Source organism: Anser brachyrhynchus, assembly GCF_964034855.1.
Source record: "Anser brachyrhynchus genome assembly, chromosome: 4".
In the NCBI taxonomy this organism is placed as follows: domain Eukaryota; kingdom Metazoa; phylum Chordata; class Aves; order Anseriformes; family Anatidae; genus Anser; species Anser brachyrhynchus.
Genome location: NC_137698.1, coordinates 30,114,501 through 30,139,354, shown reverse-complemented (window position 1 = coordinate 30,139,354; position 24,854 = coordinate 30,114,501). Strand labels below are relative to the sequence as shown.

The following is a 24,854-nucleotide window of genomic DNA, read 5'->3' as shown; positions in this document are numbered from 1 at the left end:
AAGTGTCAGGGTTTAATAGAAGAAAAAGTTTAATTGAGAGAAATGCTAACCTTCTTTCAGCTCTAATAATTTTGAAGGCATTTAGGCCTCCCTTAAATCTTTCTCTGCTCTAAAATGGCTGAGTTCAGCATGAGCAAGCAGGGTACTATGGTTCTTCTTTTTACATCAGTTCAATCAAAGCTGCACTTTTACAGAAGCAAAAATTTAATTAAGAAAAAAAAAATTTGCTCCTCCTTTCAGTTAGACAAAATGTCAGAATCCTTTCAGTTTGAAAAAACTGGGAACTGTTCTCAAAATGTCACCTAAGATGTCTGAATTCCTGGAAACAGCCTGAGAAATGTTATACATCCAAATTATCTTGACTTGGATTTTTTTCTGTTAGTGTCTCTTTTCTCGTTCCTGTGCACACTGGCTGCACTAATGATGTGAACTGCTGGATCTCTAACTTTAGTATTACTCATGCATTAGGCATTAGTCAAAATGTCACCGTAAACAGATGCTAGAGAAAGAGGCAAACTATGTATTATGTCCTCTCTATTTTCCTTTTGACTGTGGAACTAGAGGGGTGGGAGTTATTGATTAGTTTTATGTTTATACCTATATTGTTTACTTTGGTGCTTGCTAGAGGCAAAACACTAATCTTCTGGCTGAAAAATTTTGTCTGTTTCAGGATATTGTGATGACACATTGCTAAATCCTTATAAATATGCTTGTATGTGTACACTGAAACAGCTGCAGAGCATGTCTTTTCAGCATTCAGAGATCAACACCTGTCAATATTGAAGTGTTACTTGTTAGATGTCTTGCACTTCTTAGAAATACTGTATCTACTACTGTAAACAGTTTACTCCATAAATAATAATGAAAAAGCCCCCACTCTCAGAAATGAGAAAAATACCCTCTTTAAATACAATATATTTATCTTAAATAAGAGGAAACGTCAAAGTTACCACAGAGCAACACGAGAGGCTGAAGTCAAAATAAACTAGAGGAAAAGAGTTAGAACACTTTAACCATAAAAACAAACAAACAAAAATTCTTCCTTGTACTTTCCTGAAGGCAAGTTAAAAATAACACATCTTCCAGGCCAGACTTTTTCAGCATTTCTTACCTGCTCTTACTCATCTGTGTGCATGATGGCAAATGTATGGTTTCACTGTCCCAGAAAGATATGATTTGCAGTATTTTGTTGTGTACTGCTCATCAGCTGCACATACCACTTCTGGAATAAACCCACCTCTGAGAAGGTAGTCCCGACAGCAGGAGAATCTGAGGCACAGGAAAGAGCCCAGAAGAGAGAAAGCTGATCATATACACCAGCAGAGCTCTTTCTCTGTTTACAAGAGTAAACAAATAAATAAATAATCTTGATTTAGTGATTAAAAGATACGACCTCCATCTTTTCCTTGTTAGCTAAAACATACCAAGCATTCACAATGAAGTTGCTTACTTTATACATCTATTAAACATGTATCTTATTTAATTACAAAATAATATACCTATGATTTTCTATGCAAACATAAATGTGTATAACATCTCTATGATTATCATACACATACGTTTATGGATACAAAAACACAGAGACCAGAAATCGTTTTAAAAGTACAGATTTAAAAAGGGGGAAAAAAAAGAAGAGTTAGATTTCACCTATTAAGTTTAAAGTCCTATATCCTTCACTGCAAAAAGTCCTGTTTGGACAAACTAAAATACTTTTAAGAAAAAAAAATATTTTTTTCTTCCTACAAACAGAAGAAACAAATTCTGATGTTGCTGTTTTCTTTTCTCCTGCTGGCAGGATCTCTGCAGACATCACTGCATCTCTGCTGCCTACAGGTGAATAATGAGGTAAGCCTTCCCCCCAGATGACATTACAGATGTTGAGGAGACTGTCCACTGTTTTTCATAGAGTTTAGTATCAAACTATCACTCAGTGATCTATCTGCAAAACACGATGCTAACTGAATGCAAGTGGCTTTGCATTCAGCACTACGTAAACAGTAATTTTCACCTTTGCATATTGAATATACTTTGCTACTTTGTTTATATTGCATTTAGTTCCTGGATTACATTAATACACTGAATGATTTTCTCGCACCACGCCATACAGCTATAGATCTAGTAATATTTCATTTAAATATGCTTAAAGTTAACTTGGAATCTGAAAATAATTTTTATTAGTTTAATTGGAACTCCAGTGAGTTTTCGAAACAACTATTCCATGAGTGTTCTTCTTGAGATTGTTCCTATGACACTATACAGAAATCACATGAACTGAAAGATTTTTGCATGCCTTGTCCTCCTACTATTTTTACATATTCATGTGGGTTGTGCATTTTTCCTGCCCGCGAAAAAGATGAAGTTAAACATTCTTCACAGGAAGACTAAAAATTGAATTCACCAAATGACCATTGATTTCAGACAGTTACCTATGTGATTTTTACAGACGAAATTTAAGATTTTGTAATAAATATGATACATTTTAAAATAAATAAATAAAATGGTAAATAAATAATAAATGTAAACAAAATAAACAAAAATTATAATAATTTTTCCGTGTTTCTGACAAAATTCATATTTGTCAAAAGAGGTTTAGTATTTAATAGAGACTTAAACTCTAATTGATAAGATGTGGTCTGAATTGATTTAAATGGTAAAATGAATGTGACAGCAAAGTGAAAGCAGTGAAAAGTAGCGTAGAAAATGATATCAATAACTATTTGTGAAACAGACCACTGTAAGAACATAGAAACGGTCACATCAGAGTTCAATATGTTATAGTCAGGACCAGATGATTTGGAGAAAAGTTAACTTTCTGAAAGCTCCATCTTTCACAGTAGGTCTTAGTCCCTATCACTTTTGTAATCACCATACATACCGAGGTAAGACTTTTTTCATTAATTTATTGATAGTTTGTAATGTCAGAATGGTTTATACATTTGTCTTAATGGCCTTGTCACAAAAAATGCATAATTGCTTCTTCTAACAGGAACCTGAACCCAGACCTATCATCCACCTAGGGTATGACTTCACCTTTAAAATAATATCTAAGTTCTTTAGCAAATCTGGATCCCATGCAGCTAAAGCAGAAGCCTGTTTCTCCTATAGAAGTGGAAATGCACTAAGCAGACTGAGAAGAGCTTATCATTAATTTTTTCTGAACCTTGAGTGGAATGTTGAGAGCTGGCAGGACAGATATTACTTTAAGCTGCAGCAGCTCAACATGCGAAATAACAGCTGAGCAACAGAACAAAGAACATGCCATGACAAAGCAACATCCCCAAAAATGTGTAGCCCAGGGACTGAGCCCAAGAGCTGGAAACTCTCTGTGAATTCAGTTGCCTTATAAAAGGAAAAATCAAAGTGTTGGGGGAGGAAAAAGCAGATGCCTGGTTTGCTTCCAGCTACACTCACAGAAGAGCTCTAAAGCCTGGCCACGTTGATGGCTATAAGCATCAATGGCCATTGCCATCTGCACTAACCATGTAATATCAGCTTTGTGGTTTGTATACTGATTTAAGGCAGAAGTGTTAAGGACTGACTTCTTTAAATAAGCAATAATTAAGATTGATAATGTGTAAGAACTAATTATTAACTCAAATTATTACTAGTGTGTTACTAATGAATGTCAATCAGTTTTCTAAATGCTTCTGACATGGTGATCTCTAATTTTGCAACTAATATATGTTGCATGTATATATTTATCAGCTGCAAAGCATACCATTAAATTTAGGAGTCAGCCTAAAGTAACTTCATGGTACTCTCTTTGAACAGTGCATTTGCATTCTGAAACACAGGTACTTTTTTTTTTTTTTTAGCTGATACTGAGAAATACATTAGAGTTTTGTTTTCTTTAGTTCTTTAGTGAAGGGATATCTTAATTATAGATCCAAAGATATTTAAGAAAATTTAGAATATTGCCAGCACTTGGAACTGTTCTGCCATGGCCAGTAGTTTGCTCATTTTGTCTCTCTTCCAGATCATTAACACTAAGAGTACATTAAACCAGCGTGGTTCTCTTACTATATTCAAATACACCACTGTTAACATTTCACCCTCTTCAAAGATGATGACTTATTCAGGCTCTTTGTTTTCCATGTTTCATCCTACTTCTGACCTGTGACAGAATTTTAGCTCTCCACTTACAGCTGTTCATTTTAATGACTTCTCGTGAAAGACTTTGCAAAATGTGTTTTGAAAGCTTAGACATGTCTATCTACCTCCTTCACTCTGTTTTATTGATATCTTCAGGGAACCCTACTACATTAAATTACAGGCACATTTTTTTCCCTTATAGAAACTAATCTCTTCATAATATCATACTTCATAATTTGATTTTTAAATTGTCATTTCAACCAAGTTATGTACTGAAGATATGTGATTTCTAGGATCTCCTATGTCCCTCTTTCAAGAATAGGTAAAATATTCTCTAAGACTGAAGCTCATTTTAATGAATCTCTGGGATTGTGTTTGGAAAATTCTGCTGTTTAATTCATAATTTGGTAACAGAACTAGTTTTGATACTTCACACCCTAGTAGTATCTCATCTTTAACATCTAAGAAATTAGTATTACTTTCCTCAAAACCATGAATATTTCCAGAGGATGCATTTAATAGTCATTCACTAGTAAATAGTGCTATTGTTCTCATTAATTATGCAAAGACAATTTTATTTGCAGGAGAAAAGAAGTGACAGCATCATTCCCTGTGCATCTTCTCCACTTCTCTGACAAGAAATTCTCAAGTTCTTTTTACCATAGATGAAGAAAGACATAGTTATGGGAGTTCTCTTGACAAATACTGGTACTATATCTCTGAGTACTCCCATTTGCTCTAAAATGCTGCACATATTGTTAGATTAATATTGCAAAATTACATATGTCACTAGATACCTGTCTTATTCATTGAAAAGAAAAAAAAAAGTCAAAAAGTCAGTATTTCACTTCTGTATGAGCAGATTAATTTTCCTAACCAATCTTTAAAAGATATCATTTTTTTCCATGAGCACTGGTGAAATTAGTTGTGGAGAGGAAAAGCAACTTTCAAATTTCTATTGGAAGCAATTCATGAACCCAATTACTAGAGTGCCAGAACACAACTACCTTTTGAAGCATTTACTGTCACATCTTGAATATTTCATAACATTCAGGCTAGAGCAGAATATGCATATTTATTTCAAGATGGTTTAGGAATATTATATCCTGTTAAAATTGTATTAATTCCAACAATAATTATACTATATTTCAGCTAAAGAAAATAGTATCTTTCAGAATAAGAAGCAAGCTTTAGACATGAAAAAATCTTGTTAAAGGTTTACACTTCTCCAATACTAATTTGCAAATTATTTAAAAATGAATGAATGATTCATTGCTTCTACTATCTTGGGTATACTGGAACAGTGATCTCACCTATAAGCTATAAAGATTAATTGAATAACTTCCTAGGAAATGATACAACTCAAAGATGCTCTGGAAATTTAATATATGCAATATTTTAAAAAAGTTTTTGCAACATTCAGGAGCAATGGATCTAATTTCTGACTTGTCTAAAACAAACAAAAATACCTACCGCAAAACAAGTAGATTTAAATTCAGTAAAATGTTACTGATTGTGTAAGTTATAACAATATATTTTATATCAAAAAACATTCTTAAGAAATACATTTTTTCCTCTTTCCATGGTCATACAGAAACTGTTGATAGAAACAAGAGAATTTTACGGGTATTTAAAAACAAACTTGTGTTTTCTAATACAGATAATTTATTACCATGATTCACATTTCTGCGTCCTTCACTTAAAACCAGTGTTGTATATAATTTTGGTACTCAATATTGAAAATGTTTCTGTTTCTTCAAGTAGCATTTTTCTCTAAATCACTTATGGATACGTTGTATAGAATTTCCATGGCTATGATTAAAATTCTGGTAAACTACTAATTTATAAAGAATGTTAAATTTAGTCTACCACAGAAAAAGTAACACAGATGAAGTGAAAGTAAAGCAGACAAGCATACATTATTAAGCTTGTAGAAAATAATGTATCTAACCTTGCACAGTTATGGAAAATATCTTACTGGTTCCTGATTAGATGGTGATGATGAAAAACAAAATAATTCTCATATATACAGTCCCAACTCTCATCTTAGGAAAGGATCAGCTCTAAAATCTTTCAGTCATACTTGCAGTTGAGTAGTCTCTGTTTCATTTAACAAGTGTTTAAGAGTTCCTTAGAAAGCTCTCACAGCTTCAGTCTTTAAACCTTCTACTCAAGCTCCGTTGTTTAAGTTCAAGAACCTTTCTTTAAGAAAAAAACATTGTTACCTTAAATAATATCAAATGCAACCTTTTTTTAATGTTTCTGATGAAACTGTTATTACTTTTTCACATTTAATTGAACAAAAGTGAAGTACACAGGCTTTAACATTTTCATGTATTTCTTAACTGCCTAAATGAAAATCTACATGGCATAAAATAAATAAATAAATAAATAGGCAAATAAATGGGAAAGTATTATAGGTAAAGGTGACCATTTTACCATAAGTAAAATAAAAATCATTGAAATATCATAGAAGCATAGAATAGCTTAGTTTAGAAGGGACCTTAAAGATCCCTTCCATTCAGCACCCGTCCCCCCTGCCATGGGCAAGGACACCTCCCACCAACCCAGGTTGCCCAAGGCCCCATCCAACCTGGACTTGAATACTGCCAGGGATGGGGCATCCGCAGCTTCTCTGGGCAACATGTTCCAGTGCCTCACCACCCTCTGAATAAAGAATTTTGTCCTAATATCTAATATAAATCTCCCTTCTTTTACTTTAAAGCCATTCCTCCTTCTCCTATCACTACACTCCCTGACAAGAAGTCCCTCTCTTGCTTTCTTGTAGGCCCCTTTTAGGTACTGGAAGGCCGCTATATGGTTTTCCTAGAGGCTTCTCTTCTCCAGGCTGAACAACCCCAACTCCCTCAGCTTCTCTACATAGGAGAGGTGCTCCAGCCCTCTGATCATCTTTGCGCCCTTCCTCTGGGCTTGTTCTAACAGGTCCATGTCCTTCTTGTGCTGGGGGCCCCAGAGCTGAACGCAGTACACCAGGTGGCTTCTCATGAGAGCAGAGTAGAGAGGTAGAATCACCTCCTTCAACCTGCTGGCCATGCTTTTGATGCAGCCTGGGATACCATTAATTTTCTGTGCTGCAAGCATAGATTGCTGGCTCATGTTGAGCTTCTCATCAAGCAACACCCCCAGGTCCTTCTCCTCAGAGCTGCTCTCAATCCATTCTTCACCCAGTCTGTATTTGTGTTTGGGTGCAGGACCTTGACCTTGCATGTAACCAAACTCTACACTTCCACTAAGACAAAGAAACACATGCTGTTCTGCACTATTTGGATGGTGCCAACAGGCACTGCCTGGAACCAATCCATCAGGGGCTCACAGGAGTTCTCTCAGGATTAGAGATGAGCTAAGTAGCAAAGTTCAAATTTTATTCCAGTTTTGAATTCTCCACAGATTCACTGATATTTGAAACAAAAACTTTGGTTTAGTCCCAGATCTAGTTGCCAGGATTAACTGTAGCAAGGATTTGTGTCAACTGTAGTCTGAGAGATCCGCTTTACTAGAGAGCTCTCAGTAAAGGAACAGCTAAGTGCACTGGCACACATCCAGAAAAGCACTTACATAGATGCTTCAATCAAAACTCCTGAGTCATCTCAATCAATACCTTAAAATCTCATTTTTTTCACATTTCTATCACTTTGGGCATGTCCATAGCACTCTGCAGGCTTTAATTATAACTACCCTTTGTTGTCTGCCTGTCTAAATTCTGAAAAAAGAAACACACACACAAAAACTCCTTATGACCTGATAAATGAAACAGTAAATTACTCTGTATATATGGATAAAGTAAAGTCATGTAGCTTAACTGATTTTAAAATCAAATGAAATGGATAAAATAATAAAACTCATTCTGTTATTAAAAGCAGCTTGCTTTATGCACATCTATTCCTTGGAGAATGGTTCCTCAGCAATGACTCCACTATTTGGCTGGCTAATTAATCTAATTGTCTACATGACTGCTAAATTTTACTTGATTTGTAATCACTTCGATATGTAGTTGTGCTTCAGATAAGTTCTCCCACCAATCATTCCTACAAATGACACCTACAAAGATAACATATATGCTTCTCCTGAAAGTAAACAGGATATTTTTAACTACACCAAATTGTGAAAGGTAACAGAGCAGGAAACACTTTTTCATATCCTGAGTCTGCACATACACAAGAACAGACAACTGCAACAAAAATAACAGCATTCTTTTTTCCCCTCTGCATTTGATTTCATTGGATGCATAGCATTTCAGATGAAAAACAAAAATAGGAAAATGATAGGAGGGAAGGAGGAATTTGGATGCTATTCAAATGTGTTTTCTCTTTTAATTCTTTTTTTTTTTTATTTACTTGAAAAAAATATATTTTTTTCCTTTTCCTTTTTTTCTTCCCCCCAAAATTTAAAGTATCAGTGAGTCACCTACAGAACAAAAAGTTCATATTAGTTTTGTTTTTCCATGTGTTCCATATGATAAGGCACTTATGAGATTACCAACCATTTAAAGTCCATTCAACAAATGAAACCTGATCCAAGACACAAAATTCAGATTTCTGGAAACAATGTTTCTGGCTGGATTCAAGCAGAATTCAAACTGGCAACAGGTAATGAACTAAAACCACATAGACTTAAAAGCTCAGAGTACAACCTGCCATCCACATTCACTGGTCCAAACTATTCTCAGATGTATCCTTTGGAGGAGATTAGGCAGTCTGCCTTTTTCTAGTGTTTAATTAATACTTCATGTAATATTATTCTAAACAGTACCTTTGCCAGGAGTCTATCTTCAGAGATATGGTTAGTCATTCACATTTATGTATGGTCCTCAGAGAACCACTCGTCAGAACCTCCTTGACCTCTGTGGGGCATCTGGTTGTGCTATCAAATAAAGCAAAAAAGACAAAGAACTTTCTTTTATCTACTCTCATCTGCCAGATTTACTGATCTAGCTGTTGAAATAACATATAAATGCCAGATATGACTACCCAGAAAATTCACTGTAAGATGTTCTTTACCAACAAGGGTGCAGTCCCGCAGGAGCAAGCAGGACTGGTGATTTAACAGGTTCAGCCCAGTGATCATCAGAAAGTTGTGAGGTGACGGTCAGGGCTGAGGTCAACCTTCAAGTCCAGCAAAAACATTGGGGCTAGCAAAGGACCGGGATGGGCACAGGGTTACATACTCCATAGCTTAAAGAAAGCTCCTGAACCAAAGGGCAGAGGATACGTGGGTGCACTGAGGCAATAAGTGCTTGAGGGTGCCTTGGAGCCCTGATACCCTGCATAGTGCTGCATAGTAAGGGTTATTCCAGATTTAACCAGGTTTTTCCTAATGCATGTCTAATGAAGTGTCTATCAGCTTGTATATTCATATTCTCAGATCAGATAAAAACATTTCTTATGTAAGTTGGAAGTAATTAGTTTCTCTGTGTTTTTCATGTTGTCCGTTGCAGTTGCCAAACTTTTGTACCTGTATTTATTCTTGCACTAACTGATTATGGGGTCTTTTCAGCATATTTGGATGTTTATTTATAAAGCATAAATTTACATTTGTTTATATTTTACCTAATTATAGTTTTTAGAAAGCTGGTAACAAAATCTATATCTTACTCTGAGACTTAGCTACATGACAATCTGCAGCATACTATATGCAAAGAAATACAGTATAATGACAGAAAATGGAGTATTCCTCTATTTATACTTCAGAAAAAAGGGGTATTTTTTCTTGATACATTAAATGTCAATTAACCAGTTCTTTCCCTCCTTTTAGTCCTTTTATTTAAAATAGCAATCATTGTTTTGGAAAAACATAATTTGTTTGGGAAAATACAATCATAGTTTTGGAAAATACAGAAAGAAAGGATATCATAAAAATGATGGTCTCTGATATCAGAACTTGGCTGACAAGTAAATATGAAACAAAGTACTATAGGGAAGGCTGGAACAAATCACTCAACATCAACACTTTCAGAGATCAAGACTTCATTGACCAAGACACACAACATATTTTTGTGTGTTTATTCACACACTTTCTTAAATTCACCATTTCAGGCATTCTTCCAAACTTTAGCCAATAAATTTTTGGACATCTCCACGCATCAATATATTCCAGTCTTTATGTACCACAACTTTTGGGTTCTTGTCCCAGCCATTAACTTTCTGAACTCTTTTTCCCCCCCTTGTTACAGGATTTGCCCCCACCTGTTCTGCTCAGAATTTTTATCATTGCTAACTTTGCAGTAACTAAGTATAGATTTACAACTAATTTACATATCACAGTAAGAATTATGGTAGAACTCATTTTTAGGTGACTTGCTCTCCAGAACATAATGTAATCCCCAAGACCCATTGCTAAGTTTCTGGACTCCATTTATGAAGTGTGTAAAACTCTGAAGAAAAAAAAAAAAAAAACCACAGAACCAATTAAGAACCAACCACCTAAGTTAGTCAATGCTAACGTCAATGTCGATGCTAATGTCTGAAAGAAAAAGCAACTCATTTAAACAGATACCTTCTAATCCAGTATCTCAACGGTTATCTCTTATCCAAGTAAGACCCAAATAGCATTCCTTACTCTTGGGGAAAGAAAAGTGACAGTGAATGAAATTTCTCTGTGTGAGAAGGAGCAAAGAAACAAAAAGCTCAGGAATGTCTGGTTATGAAACAAACTAGAGAGAGTTCTTCGCTATTTGGTTTGACATCTTCACAAAAAAGCAAGAAAGAAAATGAATGCTTCTGCCTGTGAAAGAAAGAGATAAGATAAAAGAACTTCTAGAGATAGCAGTACAACCAGAAAGCAAAACAGAGGGTATGACTCTGCTGGGAAAGATTTGGACTAGATTGTGTTGAGTGTCTCTGAGGGTGGGGCTGAATTTTCACTGCAGCCCATCTGGATTAGGAAAAACTACATTGTTCCAGAGGTTATAGCTACCATTTCCTCGTGGACTATCAGTAGAAAGCAGGCAATAAAGGTTATTTATTACACCTCCTACTGTTTCCTCAAAAGATCAGAAGAACATGAGTTAAATTATAAAAGAAAAAGAAAGACATCTGAAAAATGTCCTGAGGGAGGTTAGCCACAAAATCTTAATCCTCTTCAAGCGGTGGAAGCCCTGTTGCTTATGATTTAAGAAAATTCTGGACAAAACATTACAAGATGCACAACAGAAAACACTTGTGCAGTGACAGGAGATGAACTCAGTGATCTAAGAGGAGTCATCCCCCCCTAGCTTTGATTATTCTGTGTTTTAATTGCTCTTTAAATTTCATGAGTTATATTAAAGATATGCTACTGCACTAGGATAAACCTTTGAAAAATGTATTAAATGCATTCATCCATACTACAGCTCTTTCCATGGGCCAAATTCTTCCTTCTCTCATATTTCTGCAGTGTCTTGAAATCAGTAGGAGAACTTTGAGTAACTGCTATTTATTCCTTTTGAGAAGGAGATGTGGCTTGTTTAGGATTCAACTGCCCTAAGAGTTTTACAGCTCCAAAAACATCTGAGGACTTATCATAGATTAGCCTGTATCTGAAGACCAAATGCAATAACATTGCACAAGATAGATTTCAGTTCTGTGTGGGCCAAATACTACGTTCAACTACAGCAGTGTAAATGACAACAGCATTTACTTTCAGCTCCCATTGCCATTAAATGAAAAAAGCCTTGGAAGAGAAAGAGTCCTCTTCAGAAAATACAGACATCGTAACCTCTGATGTTTATATTATCTCTGAAAAAAAAAAAAAAAAAGAAGAGTATTATCAGAGTAATGGTCGCTTTCTTAAGTGGCTCTATCAACTGATCCCTTCCCTGATTTTCATTTGATTTGCATCTTTATAATAATTTTCTCATCTGTCTTAGCAAGCTGAACATGCATGAACTACATTTGCAGCAGTAATAGACTTGTGAGTCTTCTGACAATTTCAAATGAGCTTAGAGAAGGACTTTTTTCTGAATAAACGGCCCTTTGATTCTCCGGGCAGGCTCAAAAGAAAATGAGCCCTATTATCCCTTTAGTTATCTGCACAGAATATTTCTTTTGAATAGAACTTAAATTGTTGTTACAAGCTTCCTGGTTTCCCTTATTGTTTGTATATTTTTTAAAGAGTTGATTGAATAAAGTTCGAGAAATAACCACTTGGAACAAATAAAAGCTTTTCGTTCCTTGGTTTGAAAATACAGCAATGTCAATTATGTCCCAGAGAGGGGCATATTATGAACCACAAAAGTATAAGAGAACTTTGCATCTAATTTATGAGCTGAGCCACAATAAGAGTCTTACAAAAACTGCTGTGGCAGAAGATTAAACCATTTTAGTGAGCAGCATGGTAACTCAGTATGGGGACCATTTCTAATGCAGGACTTACTGTTGTCAATTTCTAATGCATCCACCAGGATTAGAAAATATAACAGCAGTCACAGCAAGTTTTCTTTAATAATTATTTTAGCAGTAGGGAAATAGAATTCTTTATGTGGCAAGCAAGAAACCACTGCTTATCCTCAATGAAAGGTCCAACATCTCAATCCAACAAGGTCTTTAATCAAGAATTTAATCCTAAGTACGTAAGTGATCTCATTGCACTGAAAAGTCAGTCTGCAGAAAATCTTATATAACGGTACACATAAGTAGCCAGAGTCTTCCAACACACCATCTCAAAACACTTTCTCTCCATCTATTGTATAGTGTAAAGGATAACTGATTATATATAAAATAGTATGGTAAGATTCTGGCACCAAATCATGCTGTCTTCTTTAGCAGAAAAGGAGTATGGTATTTTTTTTCCCTTCATTCATCTAGGCAGTAGCAATTTGTCAGCCAGCATGTGCTGATACAAAGCCTATAACTGTCCCAAAGAAACAGATGAACAGACATTTTTGCCAGAGCTCTTAAATACATTGCTTCCCACTGGGGGGTGGGGGGAGCCATGTTTATTTAAAAGTACTGAAACTTCCACTGTAAACCTTATTCATTTTTTCTCTGCTTGGCAGTAAGTCTGTTTCAGGTAAGTGGAGCACCATCCTGGCTAACAACCCGTGTTCCACCTCCACTAGTACAACTGATGTGCCTAATGCAGCCATGATTTATTTCCTATCTGCACTGGGCAGTGAATTAACATTAGCTACAATATAAGATTATCTAATCTTAATTAAGGTTGATTTTTGCAATGCAGAGTGTAGACCACAGTATGACTGGATTTGCACATGAGTAGAGAAAGATATGCTAAACCTGAATGTTTTGCGTGCCCATACATCCCAGACACTGTACTATGACTCATGACAAGGAATACCTTGCCTGATCTCACAGGCAACCAATGGCCACTTCCAAAGTCCACACCTCCCTCTAGGAAAGAGGTTTCCCTGATTCAAAGGCTTATCATATTCCACAGAACTGAGTAGCATGAATGAACTACCTAAATCAGGGCCACAGAGGGAAGCTGTATACCCTGATGGGACTCAAGACCTTCCTTTGAGGAAATCAAGTAACTGGAGAGGTAGGACACCCAGAAGAAAAGGGAGGTAACAAAGCTTTACATCAGAACAATTTCAAAGGTGGAATAAAAGAGCAAAACCAAATTTACATATGATAAAATTATTGGTTCAGTTGGTAGCCAGCCTTTAACAAAGCCAAATATTCCTTGTTTTCTTTTTTCTCGCTTTTCTCCTATTCTATGTGTTCAATACCTTGGACTTCTTGTCACACATTTTTTTAATCCATCACCACACTGTTACACCTTGCTTGTTGCAATATATGAAACTAGTAAAACAGCTGATGCAAACAAAACCACAATATGCCTAAAAATCTCTAGTGAAAAAATCCAGGTGAGCAGGAGTGAAAGAATCCTCCAGAAAGACCACTGCAAAAGGAAGGCATATCAAAGTGTTCTTTTCTTTTTTTAATGCTACTCTATTTGTAGAGCATTGAATATGTTATTGCTGTCATTGGAGGTCTGAGGCAACTTGCTAATCTCAGATGATTAAGAGGACATTCAAAATAAATTTACTGTTTCTCTATGAGTTTTTCTCCTCAGCATTATCATATAATAGTTAATGATTTTCAGTGGGATTTTGACATTAATGAGGTTCTTTAATGAGGAAGCCTATTAATATTCACACTTGGGAATTAAAAGGTCATCCCAGTCTATGAGCAAATGAATCTTACTCCCTTTGGAAACTATTAGACAACCTGTGTTTGCCTTTGTTTGATAACCATTGCACCTGCACTACAAGAAGATCAGAAAATTTGGTGTTACTCTGCAAACAAAAGGCTTTGCCACACATCATGAGGATTTACCTCCCATTTCTCCTTTGTGTTACCACAAGAGGCTGCTGTTTCATCAGCTGCACTGGCAGACTGTGACTTCAAGCCAGTGCCTTAAATTTTACTCTTCAAATTTATGGGATTTCAACAATGACAAATTGCAGCTGTGTGAATATGTGCACATGTGTGGGCACACACATGCCTATAGTAACAACAGACTTTTAAGAGAAAAGCACAACACAAAACACAGTCTAGATTATTCATTATCATGATAATACAAGAAAGATGAGAATGTTTAGTTTTTGTATATTGGAAAACAGCAGTAATGGCCACTACTTTGTAGAAGACCTAACTTTCTTTGACATGTCTGCGTTTCTTAATCTTTAATCTTTCCAGTATCCTTTCAAACCATTTTGGCTAAGAAAGCAACAGCTGCACTCAGGAATAATGCAGTTTCCCTTTTCTAGGCAAGCTAGGCAATACAAGCAGTCATAGTCCCCTCCATTTTTTTTTAATTTTTTCCCTGCCTCTCCTTTTTATAATACCTGATGTGGAAATTGTTTATTCTTTAAAAAGCATTATTTCACTCCTCCAAAAAGTATTCACAGAATTGGACAGAGAAATCTGTATGAGACCAGATACACAAAACTACCAAAACAACAAGTAATTTCTTAGAAATTGAGTATTCTCACAGTCAAATAAAAGGAGATCTTGAACTCTTCCTGAACAGGCTGTAGAGATATTCTGACAAGGTATTTTTACTTGGCAAAATACAGTTCCATTTTCTATAAAATACCTGTATTTCTCATCACGACGAAGAAATTATGCCTCCAGCATAGCTTGCTATAGCAGCCCTCTAGAAAATAGAAGAGAGGGTTTTAGGCTTTTTCCTTGTCCTCAGTTTTCTGGATTTAGTATTATTTACTTTCCTCCCTACAACAGTCTGAAACATTCTGGAAGTAACACACTGTTCATTCTGTTCTACAAAATCACTGGTTCATTTCAATGAGAAATGACAAAAGCTACTCAAACTCCAAGCTATATTTCTTTATTTCTCTTTGGCTGCCCAAACTTACAGTGATCAGCACTAGCCGATCTGCACAGTCTTAACAACACTGTCAATCACAAAGTTGTTTAGTAAAGCATGATCTGTTAGAACTTGGAAATTGACTCACAAAGCTTGTGCTAGAGGCACACACAGTATTATTGATTTGTATTCAGACCAGTCTTTCCTCCATTTATCTTTCCAACAGAAAGTGACCTGATACCTATCTGTAAAGCAAATGCATGTGGAGATGTTTCTGGGTGTAGACTGTTATTTATCCTGTACAGAACCATATAAAAAGACTGCAAGTTAAAGATTAAGAATTTTATAAATGAAGAGAGTGTACTTTTTTTTTTTTTTTTTTTTTTTACATTTAAGGTTTGGTCTAAAAAAAAAAGGGAAAAAATAGTGAAAATGTATCTGAAAAAAAATCAAATGTTTGAAAACCAAGTGTTTTAAGGACTGATCTGCATAGAAAATGTCTCCATAGAAGCTACCATCTTTTCTAAAAAGTAAAGGGAGCAGAATCCAGGCTGTGAATTCAGGCTAGAATTGGCAGCCAGGGGTATAGACAGATTTTGCTGCCATATCTTACAAGTGTCCTTTTTATACAGATAAATCTTCAGAATGGAAACTAGATGTGGTTAACATTTACTTCTGGAAATTATCATTGCACCCAAACCTGAATGAGTTTCTTAAAGACAAAAACATTTAAGTTTAAGATCATCAATACCATGAACTACATAATTAATGAACTTGTTAGCACAAATATGTTCTCACAAACAAAGGATACTAACTACAAATACAGAATTACATGTCATACTGAGCATTCCTCTCTCAGACCTCATCTTCCTAAACACCTTCCCAATAATTCATTTAATGTCTAAAGTAAATATTTAGAATGTCAGACCCTAAAAGGTTATTGTGACCTGGAAAAACAAGTACATTTCTCTAGTGGATGAGGAAATGCCAATAAAGATTAGGGAGTAACAGTGAAGTAGACAAGGAAAGCAATACAAGGCAGTCCCAGAGAGCCAGATACCATCTACTATGCCCTTATCTGCATTAGCTACTGATTAATTGTTGAACCTTCCTTCACCAGCTTCTTTTATGAAATACATGAAATTATACAGAATATGAGGCAGACTATTAAAGGCACAATTTTATTATCAACTTATTCTGTTTGGTTAGCTAAAACTTTCTTTGCAATATATAGTGGAATTCATTACGCCTCTACTGGAGTTTAAGTTATATATAAAATGTTTGGAATAATCTTTTCAACCTGAAATTAAACTGCTTTTTTTTTTTTTCCTTAAATTTTTAAGGAAAGGGATCTTTCTTTTTTAAAGATCAGCTTTCCTTTCAGAAAAAAAAAAAAAAGCAAACAAACAAAAACAGGGGTTAATTCACATCTCTTCAGGAATTGCTTGTAGTTGTGAGATAGAGCAATTTACTAAGTACCAAATAAATTCTTGTTAACCTCCATTTTTTCTATATTAAAATTGCTTTTGTTTTCTAATAATTGATTTTCCAACAAGATGGTAAATACACTTTTACTCAAAACAATGCAGTTGCAAAGCCTGGACAGTCTTTGTTTTTCTTAAAATATGACTTTGGAATGAAATAAAAGAGCAAAAAAATGCACTTTTAGATTAATATATTAATTGTCTAATGGACTTGTTAATGATTGATGCCTAATTCTAGCTAGACATAAGCTACAATTTATATTGGTAGACTGTGAGTCTACCCTTATCTTTCATATCTTTGCATTTTCCAGTTGTCCAAACATGTCCTAGAATTAAAGATGACTGACATATTTATCAATATTTCTGACAGAAAACAAAACCAACTCTCACCACCCACCTTCAAAAATTCCTTGTTACACTGAGCAAAAAAATAATGGAAAAATTAAGAATTAAGATGCTTTTTTTTTTTTTTTGTCTCTAAAGATTATAAATAGGTCAGGAGAGGTTAGGAAAAGGTCATGCTGACATGATCTCCTTTCTACAAATGAAAAGTTTTCCTGTGGCTCTAACTCAAGAAATCCTTTCTCCTTAAATGCAGCACTCTGCTACCACTCACTTCTAGAGTGGCAAACGATACTACTACTAGTGCATCAACATATCTTACAACATATCTTCAGATTGCTGGCAGTACCATATCACAATGCCCAACATTATTGTGTGTTCATATAATAAAATAAGAATCCTGAAAACTCTGTAAATATGTTTTTAAAATGTACAGATTTTTGCTACTAATGAATCAGTTAGTACTTTTAAAGTATCATTTTGAAGCTTTATATAGAGAATTCAATGTTTATTATTCACAACCGTGCCAGACTGCAGAAGATACAAATTTTTGATTAGAAGCTATAAAAACCTAAATTCTATCTGTTATGAAGCCCCAGTAATTCATATCTTTGAGGCAGTACCAATATATGGAAAGCAGCAAAACTAATCAGGAGAGTTGGAGTTTTGGAGAACATTGTCCATTATTTCTAATGAATTCTCTTTACCTGTTCAGAGATTCCAGTGCAATTTATTTTCTGTGGATATCTAATATATTTTATGATGTAATATTTTCTACACAATTATAGCTACACAACTGATCAAATCAATAAGTTACTTCTTAAGAGTCACTTCATTTCTGTACCACTAGGCCAAAATCAAATAAATTCCCTTGTGCATTTTAAATATCTTCTTTGATTAGTAGATAATCTCTAATAAAGTAAAATATTTTCTTTTCCAGGATGCATATGTCAGTTTAACCTGATGAAATACTTCTTGCAAAACAAACCATGCCTCTTTCTTTTCTCCAATATTCATATTGTGAAATGTGAAAATGCCAGGAGAGGGGAGAAACAAATAAACTATTTCTAACTAGAATTAGGACAAAATGAAAGGAAAAGTTATTCTGGCCAACTGTTTAGAAATCAACCAACAAAATTACTTACATGTATCTATAAACCCAATTTCATGTTTCAAATACCAGACTGATACTCGACACATCAGTGATAGCTGATGAGCAGCACAAGTGATACACAAGTAATACCTGATACGTAAGTAGTAGTGCTACTGCTCTTAATTGAGCTTTGTCTCTAAACAGGAAAGATGTGCACACATTATCTGTCTCACTCCAGAAACTAAAGTCTAAAAAAAATAAATAATAATTTGAGAATATATATCTAGAAAACAAAATATTTAAAACATCATATGCAGTGTGAAATCAGAAGTGAAATATCTTTTATCAGTCAAAAAACCTGGGAGTATTGGCCAAAGTTACGTATGAATTTGCTGCAGCAAAGCCAGCCCTGGAAATTTCCCATGATTCTAATAAAAGACATCATACATTTGGAGGGATAGTTGTAGCAGGTGTCAAATGAACTCTTGTGTACATCATGTTTTAGGGTGAAAGATTACCCTTACGTAATGTTGTTTTTGTCCTTTGTGTTTCCCTAACAATAACAATGCTATTTCCCTATTGCTACATCAAAATGGAAATCATGATTACTCTACGCTCCTTTTACCAAGTACTTTAATGAAAAAACACCGCATGTCAGTAAATTAACACTTACTTTTGTTGACCCATTTAAATATGAGGTTAGCTTTGACATATCTACAATTCATTTATGAACCGAACAGTTGTAGTCAAGCCTCACAAAATGTAATCAAAAAGAGAAAATCAATAGCTCTCTTTTGAATAAGCTTGCTTTCCCTGAAATACTTGATTTCTCAAGAGTCATTAAAACTTTCTCTTGCATCCCTTGCGGGTTAAGTCTATGTAACACTCTATCACGTTCGTATCTACGAATAACATTACCACAGTGTATTAGTATAGTAAAATTAATATACATTCACCAATTCCACTTTCGGAATTTCACATTATACAGGCCTCTTTTATTCTCACGCCAGAAATTAATTCCAAGCTATTGGGATTAACTGTTGTTCTCCACATAATATTCAAGTCATCTAAATACCATCTAAAAGGTTTTTGAGCTCCTTCACAGAAAGAAGTGGCTACAAGAATGAGTGTCTCCAACATACAACATAAGAAAAATGCATCTGTGTAAAATGGCAACTTAGGAGCCTGCTCAAAGAAACTTTGGCTGTGGTTTTGAGGGGGAACTATGGCAGGAGTCTCACTAGATGACAGCTCAAGTACAATAGCATCAAAATACAGCTAGATGAAAGATGATGGTGAAGGCTGGTGTGTCCAAACATTCACCATTCCATCCAAACCCCATTTATTTCAGTTTGCCTTTAAGTACATGAATTTGGACAAGTTACTTACTTTACACTGACAACTCTAAAATGGGCAAAGGTATCCTCTTTTATTATTATTATTATTATTTATTATTACTATCATTATTTTCTTAAGAAAGCAACCACTACCCTTACAAATAATACAACAGAAAAAAAAAAATGGGTTAGTAAGAAAAAATGAGCACAGGAACAGGTTGCCCAGAGAGGCTGTGGAGCCTCCCTCCTCGGAGAGCTTCAAAAGTCATCTGGACATTGTCTTGGGCAACAAGCTCTAAGTGTACCTGCTAGGGTTGGACCAAGTGACCTCCAGAGGCCTTTTCCTACCTCAACCATTCTGTGATTCTAGGAAAATATTAGGACTAACATCTAGTTCAGGTAGGTGAATAGTCTTTGCAATTCTTCCTTCACTCTAGATACAAGTATTTGCAATTTAGCAGAATTATTTCATGTGTTTTACATTTAATCATAAGATTCTCCAGGGATTTGGGGTCAAGATTTAAATACAGTGAGATAGCACATTCTCTTACATGTAGTCTAGTGTTAGATTCTGTTATGACAGATAACAGTATTTAATTTCTTAGTTTAAAATAAATGTAATTTCTCAAAGTCTTTTGCAAAGAATGGTCATATTTTACTGGTTCTGTCTACTTTATTTAGTTATCTACATAATGATTTTAATGTTATTTTGATTACAAAAGTTCTGCTGGACCTCTTGTATAAAAGATGGAATTAGAATTAGCTATCTGAAGGTAACATTACTGCAGCTAGTCCTCTGATTACCATGGCTGGCAAAGAAGCTACTTCAGATTGGTTATTCAATCAAAACAGCTTTCTAAAAAACAGTCCTATCATTTGACTTTGCTCACCACAGCCCTGCATAGTCAATAGGTTTATCTGTACTGCAGCCAGACTGTAAGGTCTCTTCCAACCCAAACTGTTCTATGATTCTATGAACATGTGTAAGTATCCAGAGCACAGCAGGAGTGGTCTTGCATGCAGATGGCAAGAGAGCAGCACAAGGCAATCAGTCACACACCCCCTTGAAATTTTGCTGCTCCTATGGAATTTTATGCTTTGCAGATATCCTAATCTTGTATCTCAGTCAGTCATCTATTTGGTTGTAATGGGTACCTATCAGGAGTAAGACATGAAAACACAGCATCATAAACCCAGTTTGTGTTTCAAGACTGTTGGCAGTTATTCCCAAATGATTAAAAAAAAAGGCATTCTATGACTTGCACATTTGTCTATAATGAAAGGGAGTTAATTCAATAGCTAGTGAACTGAGAGGATGCTTACATTTTGTTGTCATCTTTGGATGGAAGGGAAAGTATGAAGATTTCACATTAGTATTCAGAATGTTTTGGATTTTTGTCCAATATGCAAATAAGGCCATGCAATTTAAACCTCTTTGGGACTACATTACTAAGTTCTCAAAAATAGTACATGAGCTAGGATAGTTACTTATTTTTCTATAACAGACATAGACAGTGACTTTCTCATAAACACACAAATTATATTTTAAAGGCTTGATCTTTTTTTATCCCCCTGCAAACACTAAAAGAACGTCTAACTAGTGAGTTAACTGTTACAGTTAAATATTTTTGTTTTGCTTTACACTTCAGGGCTATCTGGAAGCGAGGCCTTTCAGAACTATCACAAAGGGTTGCTGAGAGCGTTTAGGAACCTATATGGAGAGCGAATGCCAATATATCTATAATTTACAAATAATATTTCTGCTGACATACACACATACACACAAAAACATACATCCCATGTACCTCTTGTGTTACCTTTCAAGATTGAATTAATTTGACATTTGTCAAAAGATCTTTGGTTTTTCAATGTCACATAATATAACAAAAACATTTAAAAAGAAGCAGCCTCAGTCAGTCAAGTATCAGAATTTAAAATTATTTTTTTTTCATTCAGGGTGAATTGTATTTAGTTAGTCCATCACCTCCAAATTTATAAACACTTATAAATGGTCACCCACGACAAGCTTTTCTCCTGATTCCTCCCAATAGTTACCCCTAATGTAAAAATATTTTTTTCTCTTCAATCTTCCTGCATCTTTATGCATGACAGTGTCTGTTTCAGGGCAAATAAACTGCACTTTTCCTCATCATAAATTTCTTTAATTACTTAACTCCTTTTTAACATTTTTTGTCTACACTTGCTGCTTCCCTTATAGCTCAGCTGATCCAGATCTTCAACCAAAGCTATTCCCAGTGAAGTGAAGGAGTAGGAAAAAGGACAGAAAGATGTTGGTTAAAATTTGTTTTACCTCTCAGTATTTTAGATTGTTTGTAGCAAACTTGATTTTCAATGTAATTTTGGGCTGCTAAACAAATTAACCCGGGACATTTTGAAACCAAAGGCCTCAGAATTTCTCTTCAACAGAGCAGAATAGGCTTCTCTTCCAGCCTGTTGCTGAGTAGAAAGCAGCATTTAGTCACGTGTTGTACCATCTTGCCAGTTAATCTGACCAATTTCTATTAAAAAGTTGGCTCTATATTTTTTCAGGATTGTATCTGAAGTGACAGGCCTGCTGTTCTGAACTGTCCCCTCCTGCCAGACCTGTATACAGATAACTGTTTCAGCAGTCTTTCAGCTGAACTTCATTGCAAAATCAACTCTTCAGCATTATTCTTCCTAAGGTCGTGAGATCCTATGCTACATTGGCCAAACACCAAACTATCATAGCTAGCACAGTATTATAAAATTGCTACATGTATGATTCAGGTTCTGAAAGTAGAAATGCATTTGCAGAAATCAAAAAGGACCTTCTTGCCCCTTGTATCACCTTTGTGATCAAAAGTAGAGCATAGGAACCATTGCAGCACTGAGGTTCTCATGCCAAAGCAAAACCCAGCACTCCTCAGCTTATGATGCTTTAGTGAAGCTGGGGAATATTCAACACAATTCCTGTGTCTTTCTGACTAACTAAATATGGGTAACCCATTGTTAGGTCTTCAGTCACAGTAAACAAATTTTAACCAGAGCATCACTACTCATACAGCGTGAGTTTGGCTGAAAAACTTTACTACTACATAAATTAGGCAGAAATAAACTCTCTTCTTTATTGTTAAAAATGAAATATAATCCACCTGTAAAATTCTGTATGAATGACTCATGTAATAAATTGAAATATAGAATAAAGCATTTGCCTTACAGTACAGTCACGGAACTCAATCCTAGTCCTTATTGATACTTAGCTGCCCTTCAAAAATAAAAACGAATCTGGTGTCTGCCACAAAATTTTACATTCTAGAAGAAGTGGCAGAAGAGTGAGAAAGACAGCATTGGGTTCAGATCCTTTTCCAGCAGTGGGAACAGGATGATATTCATGATACATTTCACATAAATAACTTTATTATCATTAAAAGACAAAGAAATGAATAATGAGTGATAATATTATATAATGAGATAATATTAAGAGTGGCTACAGAACAGCTCAGCAGAAAGGGATCTACGGGTGATACTTGACAGCAGGCTCAACATAAGTCAGCAGTGTGTAGCCAAGTGAGCAAACCACATTTTGGGGTGCATTAAACACAGAATAGCCACCCGGGCAAAAGAGGTGGTTCTCCTACTATATTTAGCATTGGTGCAACATCACCAGAATTCAGTTCTGGTCTGCACAATATGAAAAGGATGTTAAGGTCTTTGAAAGAGTCCAGAGGAGGGCAACAAAGCACATAAATGTGCTGGAAGGCATGTCCTATAAGGAGAGGGTGAGAACATCTGAGTTATCTAGTTTGGTGAAAAAGAGACTAAGAAGTGACCTCACTGCTCTCTACAACTTCCTGAGAGGGGAAGTGGAGAGGGAGGGTGCCGGTCTCTGTTCTGTAGTCACCAATGACAGGACACATGGGAATAGCACAAGGGAAAGAGGGAAGGGGAAGTTCACACTTCATCATTTCATCAGAAAAAATGTCTTTACTGTGAGGGTGGTCAAACACTGTAACAGGTTTCCTAGAGAGGTGGTTGAAGTCCCATGCCTGTCAGTGTTCAAGGGCCATTTGTACAATACCCTCAACAACGTACTTTAATTTTTGGTTAGTCCTGAAGTGGTCAAGCAGTTGGACTTCATGATCTTTTAAGGTCCTTTCCAACTGAACTATTTATCATATTTCATTATAATCATTTCTATTTACCATATTTCATTAGCATCATGTTTCTCTTTAATGAATGTAAAGTAGATATCTAACAGGTCCATTCCTTTTCAATTTAGCTCACATTTAGTCCATCACTAGTTGTCACCTCCTCCACTGAGAGCTGGTGGAACCACCACCTTGAAGAAATAAGTCTTTCATTCATCTATGAAAAGATATTTTTACAGTTACCTGAAATGTATGCTTTAGCTTCAACAAACTATCAAGAATAAACCTTCACCTGGTTCCTCTTTTTTTCTTTCTTCAACTTCTTTTGATGTATAATACAAAAACAAATGTTTTTGTTTTCTATCACTTCAGAAAAATCACATATGTGATAGGACCTGCCCATTTTCTGCATTCTTCAGTAGTGAAAACAGAAATTAGTTACGTAATATTACAGGCTTTTTTTTTTTTCCTCTTGACATGCTGATTAATATATTATATTTCATAATCTGTGAAAGATTTGTTGCATAGTTAATCCTACACTTTGATATGAGTTTTTTTTAAAAACAGTCCTCTTGAAATTACTTTGAAAATCTGAAACATCTAATTACAGTTCTTTGTAAGCTGGAATGGTAAAAACATCAAGAATGGAAATTCCACAGTTCCAAATACTCAATGCATTTCAGAAGCTTGCATTACACTAAGGAATAAAATCTTAGTCTTTTTTTTTTTTTTAATGTAGCAATAATGACATTTGTTTACCTCCACTAGCATTCAAATGCTTCATTAAGAATGCTGGGAAATGTACCTTGAGCCATTTTTAGCATGTGTACAGGAAAACAAATAGGAATTGTTCAGGCTGTCATTGTTCCTTTTTATAATGGCTCACTACTTAAATGTATAATATTACATTTCTTTTTATATAGCTTTTCAAAGCAAAAATAGGATTATAATATCAGAACAATTTATGGTTCATGTGATCCTCAGAAATTATGAAAATGATGCTTCTCTCTCAAAAACTCTCTCAATCTTCCTACGTGTAGCTATTTTTTTCACCCTAGTGCAGGCTTATTTTCTTTTTGACATCAAT

The 24,854-nt window shown here is 35.2% G+C and overlaps 1 long non-coding RNA gene across 2 annotated transcripts in view; it reads right to left on the bottom strand.

Moving 5' to 3' along the window:
• LOC308195083 overlaps nucleotides 1–24,854 on the bottom strand; it is a 252,908-nt gene that overhangs the window by 121,429 nt on the left and 106,625 nt on the right. For both annotated transcript variants that reach the window (XR_013951253.1, XR_013951254.1), the window contains exons 3-5: nucleotides 8,863–8,973; nucleotides 6,044–6,294; nucleotides 1,112–1,269 (exon numbers count right to left, since the gene is read on the bottom strand). This is a non-coding gene — a long non-coding RNA (uncharacterized lncRNA). The remainder of the gene's footprint in view (nucleotides 1–1,111; nucleotides 1,270–6,043; nucleotides 6,295–8,862; nucleotides 8,974–24,854) is intronic.